Raw genomic sequence first — 14,594 nt, 5'->3', positions numbered from 1 at the left:
AGAGCGACAGGTAAGGTGGAGGTGATATGATCCTTGACTAGTCTCTCAAAGAGCTTCATGATGACAGATGTGAGTGCTACGGGGTGATAGTAATTTAGTTCAGTTACCTTTGCTTTCTTGGGTACATGAACAATGGTGGCCATCTTGAAGCATGTGGGAACAGCAGACTGGGATAGGGAGAGATTGAATATGTCCGTAAACACACCAGCCAGCTGGTCTGCGCATGCTCTGAGGACGCAGCTATGGATGCCGTCTGGGCCAGCAGCCTTCCAAGGGTTAACAAGCTTACTCACGTCGGCCACGCTAGCGTCCCACCTCGACAACAGCCAGTGAAATTGCAGGGCGCCAATTTCAAAACAACAGTTTTAATTAAAATTAAAATTCCTCAAACATACAAGTATTATACACCATTTTAAAGATACAATTCTTGTTAATCCAGGCACAGTGTCTGATTTCAATAAGGCTTTACCGCGAAAGCATACCATACGATTATGTTAGGTCAGCGCCTAGATCTTCATCAGATGGCACTCATAGGACTTCATGTTACACAATACATGTATGTTTTGTTCGATAAAGTTCATATTTATATAAAAAAATCTCAGTTTACATTGGCGCGTTATGTTCAGTAATGTTTTGCCTACAAAGCATCCGGTGATTTTGCAGAGAGCCACATCAATTTACAGAATTACTCATCAAACTTTGATGAAAGATACAAGTGTTATGCATAGGATTATAGATAAACTGCTCCTTAATGCAACCGCTGTGTCAGATTTCAAAAAAGCTTTACGTCGAAAGCACACCATGTGATAATCTGAGTACAGCGCTCAGCCACCTAAACAAGCCATACAGATACCCGTCATGTTGTGGGGTCAACAAAAGTCAGAAATAGTGTTATAAATATTCACTTACCTTTGATGATCTTCATCAGAATGCACTCCCAGAAAGCCCAGTTCCACAATAAATGTTTGTTTTGTTCGATAAAGATAATCTTTATGTCCAAATACCTCCTTTTTGTTCACGCATTTAGTTCAGTCTTCGAAATGCACAAGGCGCGGGCACTAAGTCCAGATGAAAAGTCAAAAAAGTTCCATTACAGTTTGTAGAAACATGTCAAATGATGTATAGAATCAATCTTTAGGATGTTTTCATCATAAATCTTCAATAATATACCAACCGGACAATTCCTTTGTCTTTAGAAATGAAAAGGAACAGAGCTCGTACACACGGCCACGCGCGATAAAAAAACTAAAGGCTTTCAGCTGAGGAAGTTACTGTGACTGGTCTTATTCGCTCCCATTTCACAATAGAAGCCTGAAACAACGTTCTAAAGACTGTTGACATCTAATGGAAGCCATAGGAAGTGCTATCTGACCAAATTTACACTGTATATTGGATAGGCAATCACTTGAAAAACTACAAACCTCAGATTTCCCACTTCCTGGTTGGATTTCTCTCAGGTTTTTGCCTACCATATGAGTTCTGTTATACTCACAGACATCATTCAAACAGTTTTAGAAACTTCAGAGTGTTTTCTATCCAAATCTACTTATAATATGCATATCCTAGCTTCTGGGCCTGAGTAACAAGCAGTTTAGTCTGGGCACGCTTTTCATCCGGACGTGAAAATACTGCCCCCTATCCCAAAGAAGTTAACAAAGAGTGGCAGTCTGTTTTCGAATGGGTGGCATGTAATAAACTGGTCTCGAACATCTCTAAAACAAAGAGCATTGTATTTGGTACAAATAATTCTCTAAGTTCTAGACCTCAGCTGAATCTGGTAATGAATGGAGTCGCTGTTGAACAAGTTGAGACTAAATTACTTGGAGTTACCATAGATTGTAAACTGTCATGGTCAAAACATATAGATTTAATGGTTGTAAAGATGGGGAGAGGTCTGTCTGTAATTAAGACATGCTCTGCTTAGTTGACCACACCCCGAAAAGAAAGTCCTGCAGCCTCTAATTTTGTCTTATCTTGACTATTGTCCAGTCATGTGGTTGAGAGCTGCAAGGAAAGACCTAGTTAAGCTACAGCTGTCCCAGAACAGAGCTCTTCACTGTAATCAGAGGGTTGATAGAAATACAAGGTAGAGTTCCTCTGTCCAGTGTCTGTGTTTTTTTGCCCATCTTAATCTTTTCTTTTTATTGGCCAGTCTGAGATATGGCTTTCTCATTGAAACTCTGCCTAGAAGGCCAGCATCCCGGAGTCGCCTCTTCACTGTTGACGTTGAGACTGGTGTTTTGCGGGTACTATTTAATGAAACTGCCAGTTGAGCACTTTTGAGGCATCTGCTTCTCAAAATAGACACTCTGATGTACTTGTCCTCTTGCTCAGTTGTGCACCGGGGCCTCCCACTCCTCTTTCTATTCTGGTTAGAGCCAGTTTGTGCTATTCTGTGAAGGGAGCAGTGCACAGCGATGAACGAGATCTTCAGTTTCTTGGCAATTTCTCACATGGAATAGCCTTCATTTCGCAGAACAAGAATAGACTGGCAAGTTTCAGAAGAAAGTCTTTGTTTCTGGCCATTTTGAGCCTGTAATCAAAACCACAAATGCTGATGCTCCAGATACTCAACTAGTCTAAAGAAACCCACAGATTCATCAACTGTCCGGGTGGCTGGTCTCAGACGATCACAATGGTGAAGAAGCCGGATGTGGAGGTCCTGGGCTGGCGTGGTTACACGTGGTCTGCGGTTGTGAGGCCAGTTGGACGTACTGCCAAATTCTCTAAAATGACGTTAGAGGCGGTTTATGGTAGAGAAATGAACATTCAAATTCTCTGGCAACAGCTCTGGTGGACATTCCTGCAGTCAGCATGTCAATTACATGCTCCCTAAAAACATGAGACATCTGTGGCATTGAGTTGTGTGAGTTGTGGCCTTTAATTGTCCCCAGCACAAGGTGCACCTGTGTAATGATCATACTGTTTAATCAACTTCTTGATATGCAGTGGTGTAAAGTACTTAAGTAAAAATTATTGAACGTACTACTTAAGTATTTTTGGGGGTTATCTGTACTTTACTTCAATACATTCTTAATGAAAATTATGTACTTTTTACTCCATACATTTTTCCTGGCACCCAAAAGTATTTGCTACATTTTTTAATGCTGGACAGGACAGGAACATGGTTGAATTCACACACTCAACAGAACATTCTTGGTCACCCCTACTGCATCTTATCTGGTAGACTCACTAAACACAAATGCTTCATTTGTAAATTATGTCTGAGTGTTGGAGTGTGCCCCTGGCTATACGTAAATACAAATAAAAGACTGTGCTGTCTGGTTTGTTTACTATAAGTAATTTTTAATTATTTATACTTGTACTTTTACTTTTGATACTTAAGTACATTTTAGCAATTACATTTACTTTTAATACATAAGTATATTCAAAAACAAATTATTTTAGATTTTTACTCCAAGTAGTATTTTACTGGGTGATTTTTCACTTTTACTTGAGTCATTTTCTATTAAGGTATCTTTAAGTATGACAATTGGGTACTTTTTCCACCACTGTTGATATGCCACACCTATCAGGTGGATGGATTATCTTTGCAAAGGAGAAATGCTCACTAACAAGGATGTAAAACATCTTGAGAGAAATAGGCTTTTTTCTGGCAACTTTTATTTCAGTTCATGAAACATGGGACCAACACTTTACATGTTGAGTTTATATTTTGGTTCAGTGTATATAAACACACACTTTAATCTTAATATCACAAACAGAACTGAAATTAAATACTCCTTATTAATGTCATTTTTGGGGGGAATGGTTTTCCCCCATTGCCCCCAGTCCTCCCGACAGTAGGGCCTGCTCCCCTCCTCCTCCCGACAGTAGGGCCTGCTCCCCTCCTTCTCCCAAGAGTAGGACCTGCTCCCCTCCTTCTCCCTACAGTAGGGCCTGCTCCCCTCCTCCTCCCAACAGTAGGACCTGCTCCCCTCCTTCTCCCAACAGTAGGACTTGCTCCCCTCCTCCTCCCAACAGTAGGACCTGCTCCCCTCCTTCTCCCAACAGTAGGGCCTGCTCCCCTTCTCCTCCCAACAGTAGGACCTGCTCCCCTCCTTCTCCCAACAGTAGGACCTGCTCCCCTCCTCCTCCCAACAGTAGGACCTGCTCCCCTCCTTCTCCCTACAGTAGGGCTGCTCCCCTCCATCTCCCGACAGTAGGACCTGCTCCCCTCCTTCTCCCTACAGTAGGGCCTGCTCCCCTCCTTCTCCCGACAGTAGGGCCTGCTCCCCTCCTTCTCCCGACAGTAGGGCCTGCTCCCCTCCCTCTCCCGACAGTAGGGCCTGCTCCGCTCCTCCTCCCGACAGTAGGGCCTGCTCCCCTCCTTCTCCCGACAGTAGGGCCTGCTCCCCTCCTTCTCCCAACAGTAGGGCCTGCTCCCCTCCTCCTCCCAACAGTAGGGCCTGCTCCCCTCCTTCTCCCGACAGTAGGGCCTGCTCCCCTCCTTCTCCATACAGTAGGGCCTGCTCCCCTCCTTCTCCCGACAGTAGGGCCTGCTCCCCTCCTTCTGCCGACAGTAGAAGAAGGAGAAGGAGGGGAGCCTCAGCCTGAACCTACACCTCCGAGGTCTAAGTGCAAAAAAAGCAAAGACGGTGCAGACTGAGCAGGTGCCCGGGCCACCAACAGGGGTTGCACCATTTGGATAGAGGAAGCCAGTGACCGATTATCACAACAAAATGTCATCACTGAGAGAGCAGGCCCTACATCTCAAACAAAAATAACATCAGCAACACACTCACCATCTTTTGTTGTTTATATAACATGGACAAGCTCCAGCTGATGCCATTGGTTATGTAACATGGACAAGCTCCAACTGATGCCATTGGTTATGTAACATGGACAAGCTCCAACTGATACCATTGGTTATGTAACATGGACATGCTCCAACTTATTCCATTGGTTATGTAACATGGAGTAACATGGACAAGCTCCAACTGATTCCATTGGTTATGTAACATGGAGTAACATGGACAAGCTCCAACCGATTCCATTGGTTATGTAACATGGAGTAACATGGACAAGCTCCAACTGATTCCATTGGTTATGTAACATGGACATGCTCCAACTGATTCCATTGGTTATGTAACATGGAGTAACATGAACAAGCTCCAACTGATTCCATTGGTTATGTAACATGGAGTAACATGGACAAGCTCCAACTGATTCCATTGGTTATGTAACATGGACATGCTCCAACTGATTCCATTGGTTATGTAACATGGACATGCTCTGACTGATTCCATTGGTTATGTGACATGGACAAGCTCCGACTGATTCCATTGGTTATGTAACATGGACAAGCTCCAACTGATTCCATTGGTTATGTAACATGGACATGCTCCAACTGATTCCATTGGTTAAGTAACATGGACATGCTCCAACTGATTCCATTGGTTATGTAACATGGACAAGCGCCAACTAATTCCATTGGTTATGTAACATGGACAAGCTCCGACCGATTCCATTGGTTATGTAACATGGACAAGCTCCAACTGATTCCATTGGTTATGTAACATGGACAAGCTCCAACTAATTCCATTGGTTATGTAACATGGACAAGCTCCAACTGATTCCATTGGTTATGTAACATGGACAAGCTCCGACCGATTCCATTGGTTATGTAACATGGACAAGCTCCAACTGATTCCATTGGTTATGTAACATGGACAAGCTCCAACTAATTCCATTGGTTATGTAACATGGACATGCTCCAACTGATTCCATTGGTTATGTAACATGGAGAAGCTCCTCCGACTGATTCCATTGGTTATGTAACATGGACATGCTCCAACTGATTCCATTGTGTGAATATACACACCATGTAAGCATGAGCTGAAAATAATTGACTATTTTTTGACTGCTGTACCAGCATTATTGCTTTTGTGCCGATTTTCAAAATGTATGAAGCACACTTGGATCTTCTGACGATGTTTAGTGGTGATGGGGGAAATAAATCGATACAGTTTAACTATCGGGATATTACTTTTGACGATATATCTTATCATTTCGACAATGTCGAAATATTATTTTTTGTGCTCATTGGCTGTACTTGCACCAAAACTCCAGTATTTTTTACTTCATAGCTTGTTCTCCATCTTGTTATATATATATATATATATATATATAGGGAGTCAACTTGTTTTAAGCACTTTTATAGCCATGAATGATCAAAACTTGTTTTCTCAGTTTCGAATCGCAATACATAAAAAATTGTGAGAATTGTGACAATAGCGATACATAACAGTCCTTGGCAATTACTAGTCCTAATATTTAGGCTACTGATGTTTTCACTATTTTACCCTGTTTTGGGGTATGCTGTCACGTCCTGACCAGCAGAGGGAGTGTTGTTTAGTATTGGTCAGGACATTATCATTAAAAGATGAGTATTCACATCCCGCCTGCGATTTTGTCACTTCAACACGGCTACACCAGTGACATATGCTTAATAAAAAATGAAATATATATAAAATAAGATGCTGCCGCATTCCAACACATGTGCTTTCTGTTTCATAGTTGTAAGAAAAAGGCACTCCACTAATAAAATTGATTGAACACTTGTGTTTTATGTATTTTGTTGTTTTTACATATAGCCCAAAGTAACATAAACTGATAAATGCTATTGTGTTATTTAAAATATTTGTTTGCCGTATTCTTTTACCTAAGCCCTTAATAAACAAAACAAAATGATACTTTTTTTTGTGATAGCATATAGGAAATGTATTAATTACACTGTTAGAATGACTGTTTAATTAGCTTGTCCCTCCAGGGCCAGCAGTTATAGTGTTAAATTGTCATTTTTGCAGATTAAAAGTGCTAGAGCTAGACATGTATCAATAATTTATATTTTCAAAATGTGCTATGACATAGCCAATGAATATATAGCACAACTTTGGATTCAAACCGTCTCATAATCGAATGCTGTAGACCGTTTGGAAGTTTTGACAGAATTGGAGGGAGCTTCTCTTCTCCTTCCTCCATAGGGGTGTTAATCAGTGTGTTTCTCCTCCATAGGGGTGTTAATCAGTGTGTTTCTCCTCCGTAGGGGTGTTAATCAGTGTGTTTCTCCTCCATAGGGGTGTTAATCAGTGTGTTTCTCCTCCATAGGGGTGTTAATCAGTGTGTTTATCCTCCATAGGGGTGTTAATCAGTGTGTTTCTCCTTCATAGGGGTGTTAATCAGTGTGTTTCTCCTCCATAGGGGTGTTAATCAGTGTGTTTCTCCTCCATGGGGGTGTTAATCAGTGTGTCTCTCCTCCATAGGGGTGTTAATCAGTGTGTTTCTCCTCCATAGGGGTGTTAATCAGTGTGTTTCTCCTCCATAGGGGTGTTAATCAGCGTTTCTCCTCCATAGGGGTGTTAATCAGTATGTTTCTCCTCCATAGGGGTGTTAATCAGTGTGTCTCTCCTCCATAGGGGTATTAATCAGTGTGTTTCTCCTCCATAGGGGTGTTAATCAGTGTGTTTCTCCTCCATAGGGGTGTTAATCAGCGTTTCTCCTCCATAGGGGTGTTAATCAGTGTGTTTCTCCTCCATAGGGGTGTTAATCAGTGTGTTTCTCCTCCATAGGGGTGTTAATCAGTGTGTTTCTCCTCCATAGGGGTGTTAATCAGTGTGTTTCTCCTCCATAGGGGTGTTAATCAGCGTTTCTCCTCCATAGGGGTGTTAATCAGTGTGTTTCTCCTCCATAGGGGTGTTAATCAGTGTGTTTCTCCTCCATAGGGGTGTTAATCAGTGTGTTTCTCCTCCATAGGGGTGTTAATCAGTATGTTTCTCCTCCATAGGGGTGTTAATCAGGTGTGTATTAGTAGGTGGCTGTTACATAGTGTATATAACATGCCTTGGCCTATTGGTTTAATGAGAAGAGTCAAGGAGCAGTAGGTAGTCTTCCTGTTATCAGGATATTAAGCAGGTGTGTTCTTCAGTAGGTGTGTTTATAACGCGGCAATTTTTATTTTTACACCCTGTATTTGGACCGTATTACTATAAACAGTTTATTCTCCTTATCAACAAGGTGAACATAGAAATGCTGAGAATGTCCAATAGTATTGCAGGTTTGTTTTGTACAGCGCTGCTCAGGCAAAATGACTTCAATGGAAGCCCTTCCAGTTCATTTAGCTATTTGATTAGACATTTTATGACCCCTTGAAGCATTACAACAACAACAAAAAAAAAAGGTAAAAAAATGTATTTCATGAAAATGATTTTTGGTCTTACAGATTCACTACATGGAACAACAAACAGTCCTTACTGCTATTAGCCCATAGAAACACATTGAATAACAGATTACTGCTATTAGCCCATAGAAACACATTGAATAAAAGATTACTGCTATTAGCCCGTAGAAACACATTGAATAACAGATTACTGCTATTAGCCCGTAGAAACACATTGAATAACAGATTACTGCTATTAGCCCGTAGAAACACATTGAATAACAGATAGTCCTTACTGCTATTAGCCCATAGAAACACATTGAATAACAGATTACTGCTATTAGCCCATAGAAACACATTGAATAACAGATTACTGCTATTAGCCCATAGAAACACATTGAATAACAGATTACTACTATTAGCCCATAGAAACACACTGTAGTGGCTCTGGATAAGAGAGTCTGCTAAATGACTCACTACTGTAGTGGCTCTGGATAAGAGAGTCTGCTAAATGACTCACTACTGTAGTGGCTCTGGATAAGAGAGTCTGCTAAATGACACTACTGTAGTGGCTCTAGATAAGAGAGTCTGCTAAATGACTCACTACTGTAGTGGCTCTGGATCAGAGAGTCTGCTAAATGACTCACTACTGTAGTGACTCTGGATCAGAGAGTCTGCTAAATGACTCACTACTGTAGTGTCTCTGGATCAGAGAGTCTGCTAAATGACTCACTACTGTAGTGTCTCTGGATAAGACTGTCTGCTAAATTAGTAAAATGTCTTTGCTAATGCAGTAACATTGCCTTGAAAATGAACCCTAAGTATTCCTCCATATTGATCCCTCATGGCTCTAGAGCAGAGTGGAGACAGACAGTAGAGTGGAGACAGACAGTCGAGTGGAGACAGACAGTAGAGTGGAGACAGACAGTAGAGTGGAGACAGACAGTCGAGTGGAGACAGACAGTCGAGTGGAGACAGACAGTCGAGTGGAGACAGACAGTCGAGTGGAGACAGACAGTAGAGTGGAGACAGTCGGGTGGAGACAGTAGAGAATTTTAGACAGACAGTCGAGTGGAGACCGACAGTCGAGTGGAGACAGACAGTCGAGTGGAGACAGACAGTCGAGTGGAGACAGACAGTCACTATCTAAACTGTGATTAATATTATTTAGTTAATATTGATAATGTCATAGCTGTCCAGGAGAATCCAAATAGGTCAGATCAGGTTTGCAATGAATAACTTCAATCAGACCGCCTTTCACCCGCGGGGGGGACTGGGGGGGATTAACAACTCACATCCTGTTGTAAATCAAGTTCAGAAGATTCAGGTCTCCCTCTCCAATATTCACCAAAAGAATGTTCTTTGTTTCAAGAGACGTTTTCCCGCCGTAACTCTAAACACGTTCAAAAAAACGAATTACTGGAACAACATTTCTAACATAGAACGTGGGGAAAGGTCAGAGGTCAGTCAGAGGAGATCTATAAAAACACTAATGTCATTTTTGTTTTGTTATTTTGTGATGTCATGAACGTTATAAAGGAAATTCTGTGACTTGGAAAGTATACCCACTACTAGCCGGACTTTCCATCCTATGTGTTGTGTAATATGAAAAAAAATGATGAAACTGTTTTTGTTAAGAGGGATATGATTTGAGAAATTATAAGAGATAATTATTTTACATAGTTTTGTACAAGTGACAAGTCACGCCCCCTCAGTGAGGTCAGAGAGCGTGTCAGCCTAGACGGAACCACCACCTTTCTTGCAAACTCTATAAATGATGGGTAAGAAATTAACATACGAGACCAGAAAAAAATACTGGCTAGCCTATCATCAAAGAAGCCTGGACCAACGGGGAGCCACAAGAATCAATGGGAAGCCCTCCTGGTGCACCCCTCTCCAATGTGGGCTGAATCAGAACCACTGGCGTAAATGCGTAAAGGAGGGTTCGAGGCCGCCGGTGTCCATTCCCAAACGGGGCACTTGCCTCCCTCATCTTGAAAAATAAATTGTAGATTGTACCCTGACGTCACTGTTGGCATGATCCAGGGTGACACTGAGCCTGCGCGCCATTGGTCGGAGCAGACAGCGAGCCTCCCGTGAAATGCCATCGGAAGGGGCGAGACGCTACGTTGTAGACCGGGAGAGATTTTGGTTATTCTTCCATTTCTACCGCTCTTGACAACCGTGTGTCTGAACATGGAGAAGGAACAATCGAACTCACATGCGGGGAAACAACACTTTTAATCAGAAATGTCATTTCCAGCACCACCCTAACATCAACATATGTGAAAATGGCACTTTTGTAGATTTTTTGGGGGGGAAAAAATTTGAGGAAGATAAGTGTTTCCTATGACATGCATCATGATTTTAACCAATTATGAAAAGGCATTCTATACTAATTGCCTACTAATTGGTTGATGATGTCATTTTCCTCTTTATGTTTTACTACAAAAGATTGGGGTGGTGCTGGAAACTGTGATGGCATTTCTCTTTAACACCGTGAACACCGGAACTCGGTTGAAAGATTTGTGTTTATGTGCCAAGGTTTGCCTAAAGCCCGGGCCCACTCTGGGAACCAGGGCTCAGTGATCAGTGATGTGCCACCTGAGGGTAATGGTATCACAAAGAGCCTCACTGTCACGGGTGTCATAGGGATTGGACCAAAACGCAGCGGGAACGTGTAAACTCATCTTCTTATTTTATTAAAGAAGGAAAACAAAAAGAAACATGTATACAAAAACAACAAACGACACTATACAGTCCCAGTCAGGTGCACAAACACAAAACAGCAAACAACTACCCAAAAATCCCATAGAAAAAAAACACCCCTCTTAAATAGGACCTTCAATTAGAAGCAACGAGGAGCAGCTGCTTCCAATTGAAGGTCCAACCCAATAAACACCACATAGAAATAGACATACTAGAACTAACATAGAAATAGACTAACAAGAACATAGCCCAACAAACCCCGAAACACTCTAAACAAACACCCCCCTGCCACGCCCTGAACAAACTACAATAACAAACAACCTATTTTACTGGTCAGGACGTGACACTCACTCGGTTTAGGCGCTAAGATGTGTTCCTAACCGGCTGGCACCCAGTGCTGTACTGCACCACGCATTCAAAATAGGGTGAAAAAAAACATTATCATGGAGGTTACCCTACCGACCAGTCATAGGTACTGGCGACAAAGCACACCTTGTAACCTACCTGGGAATGGGACAGACAGCTCTGAATGTTTGGTTTTGTTAAATGTTATACGCCGTGTGTAAATATCCATTTTTAAGGTTTACTCTCGCTACTTGAGTCATCACTCTCCCCTCTCTCCCATGACACACTTGCGTTCAGTCTGCATGGCCAATGCAGCACATGCAACAATGTTGATGACAACGATGCTGTTTTCACTTCTTAATATAAATCCACTAGCGTCCTATAATGACACTATTAGTTTGTCTTTTCAGCATCAGCTAGTTTGTCTTTTCTTAGCAAGTTGGGACTAAATCCTATTAGTTGCTAATGCTTACATCAGCATGTTTTGTGCAACAGTATCTCATAAATCAAAGAGGAATATGCGAAGCAAGATATTGTTACCTACATGAAGTAGCTAAAAGAAAACATTCAATGTAGGCAAAGATTACAGGGCCCCCTAGGAAACACTTATCAACACTTTGGTTCCTACCCTGTCACAATAACTCCTCCCTGGAATTTTCATTTGTTGTCATGTCAAACAACACTGTATTCAAAGTGCCCACTATTATATTCTAACTGTAGAATTAGAATAATCATTCTCTTTCCATGTTTCCAACAGTTCACCCAAAGTGTTTTTCTCTAAATCATAAGTCAAATCGCAATTTACACGTCTCCCGCTAGGTAGCGAGGAGGACTCGATAGGCAGGGTGAAAAAAACGAATACTTTTAGTTCCCTTTTGACCCACATTCAGAAATGTGACACAAGCATGAAGCATGCTCGGGGATTCATGCAGGAACCAATGGGGTACTTGGGGGGGGGCTAGCAGTTGACAACAATTTAATTATTATGGATAAGGACGAGATAATTTTTATTTGTCAAACTGTACTCAAGCATCGATAATTATATCACCAGAATAAGACCCTTGATATTTATTGGAAAGGAGCATAAAAATCACCGTGCACTTTCACCACCCTGTGAAGTTCATCCTAACTTAATTAATCTGCAGCCTAATAAACTGCATGGTTTCCCGACAAATCGTAGTGGGAGGACCACACACCATGTCATCGCATGACTCCCAAGTTTACTTCGATATGATGATTGTTATATCAATATTTGCGCATAAAGGCGTTTCCACCGCCATTTCTCGCATAAAATAAGTGTACAGACAACAAATGATCTGTCGGCATTTACAAAATTGTACCGAAACTTCCTGTTTCTATCACAGCTGTCATGATTTTTTTAAATATATATATATGGCATGACTTTACTCACATTAAATGGAAACGTGGTTAGGGACAGACACTTTTTCACCGCATACATTTTACTACGCACAGACAAGCGCGCATAGCCAAATAGAAAATGTCCCCTTGCTTAAATTTCTCTCTCTCTCTTTTCTCCACTAGAATGCATCACTGAGAAACGATAGAAACAAACAGATAAACACGTCAACTGGACTTACCTGCTGTTCGGTGTAGGTAGAGACGATATAGCTGCTTCAAGCAATGCACTGTCTAAAATCCCAACTTTAACCGGAACACAAACCTCTGAAGTAGCCTGTTTGGTGTTTTCGGTCTAGTAGTTATTTTCAAAAAACAAAATCGTTTCGGAGCATCTGCTCTCACGACTCGGTAAAAGAACAAACAGCGCAGCTAGCCATAGCTCATACACGACTGATGCCGTCTGTCTCTCTGTGGGAATCGGTTCGCGTATTTCAGCGCGCTGTAACTGCCCCCTCCCTCCCACTCTCACTATCTCTCCCCACGAGAAATAATCTGTGTTTTCATCTCTCTATCTCTCCCTCTCTCTATCTCTCTCTCTCTCTCCCTCTCTCCCTCTCTCTCTCTCTCTCTCTCCCTCTCTCTCCTCCCTCAGTCTCTTTCTCTCTCTCCCTCTCTCATCCCTCCCTCTCTTTCTCTCTCTCTCTCTTTCTCCCTCTCTCTCTCTCTCTCTCTCTCTCTCTTTCTCTCTTTCTCTCTTTCTCTCTTTCTCTTTCTTTCTCTTTCTCTTTCTTTCCCTTTCTCTTTCTCTCTCTCTCTTTCTCCCTCTCTATCTCTCTCTCTTTCTTTCTCTCTCTCCGAGTATATCTGGTGTCTTACTGCTCATTGCTCTCCTTTAACTTTTGATGATTTGGGGGTTTGGTTCTCCTGGTAAAGTCGATAGGTCTATGCAGAAGGTTAGGTATTGAGTGAGTTAGGGGAGACATTTTTGTTGTTGAGTAGGCCTGTTTGTCTGCCTGATGTTTTTTTTCTCTCAATTGAATCTCTCCCTTCTTTCCTTTGCTGTTGATTGCTCTATCTTTCATTTCATCCTGACACTTGACCTTTGTCTGTCTGTCTGTCTGTCTGTCTGTCTGTCTGTCTGTCTGTCTGTCTGTCTGTCTGTCTGTCTGTCTGTCTGTCTGTCGACTAGGTCACACACACACACACACACAAACACACACACATGCAGAGCAGACAAACAAACACAGCACGTACACATATTGACAGATTGAGAGTGGTCTGGATTAACACAGACTAACAGATTGAGAGTGGTCTGGATTAACACATGGGATTATACCTCGACATTAATTTACCCTAGGAATACAGTGAAGCTGCCCACAAGGACGGAGAGAGAGAGAGAGAGAGAGAGAGAGAGAGAGAGAGAGAGAGAGATTAAAACTTTTCTGTGTAGATTGATCTGCTGTAACACCTTTAACCCCATAGAGACATATACACTGAAGGAAAATCTGAAGGCAACATATAGATGCTGGTCTCATGTTTCATGAGCACAAAAAGCTAATTTCTCTCAAATTTTGTGCAGAAATTTGTTTACATCCCTGTTAGTGAGTATTTTATTCCTTGTCAAGATAATCCATTCACCTGACAGGTGTGGTGTATCAAGAATCTGATTAAACAGCATGATCATTACACAGTTGCACCTTGTGCTGGGGACAATAAAAGGCCACTCTGAAATGTACAGTTTTGTCACACAACACAATGCCACAGATGTCTCAAGTTTGAGGGATTGTGCAATTGACATGCAGACTACAGGAATGTCCACCAGATCTATTACCAGAGAAGTGAATGTTTATTTCTCTCCAATAAGCTGCCTCAAAGTTGTTTTAGAGAATATGGCAGTACGTCCAACCGGCCTCACAACCGCAGACCACGTGTAACCACGCCAACCCAGGACCTCCACATCTGAGTTCTTCACCTCAGACCAGCCACCCGGACAGCTGATGAAACTGAGGAGTATTTCTGTCTG

At 42.0% G+C, this 14,594-nt stretch overlaps 1 protein-coding gene across 1 annotated transcript in view; it reads right to left on the bottom strand.

Moving 5' to 3' along the window:
- Positions 1 to 13,174, bottom strand: part of LOC106566306 (mucin-19) — a 285,875-nt gene extending 272,701 nt beyond the window's left edge. The window contains 1 exon segment of the mRNA XM_045692717.1: positions 12,811 to 13,174. The gene's annotated coding sequence lies outside the window, so the exon portion shown is untranslated.
- Between the last annotated feature and the right edge of the window lie 1,420 nt (positions 13,175 to 14,594).

The sequence above is a fragment of the Salmo salar genome, chromosome ssa13 (genome assembly GCF_905237065.1).
Source record: "Salmo salar chromosome ssa13, Ssal_v3.1, whole genome shotgun sequence".
NCBI lineage: Eukaryota > Metazoa > Chordata > Actinopteri > Salmoniformes > Salmonidae > Salmo > Salmo salar.
This window is presented reverse-complemented; position numbering and strand designations above follow the sequence as displayed.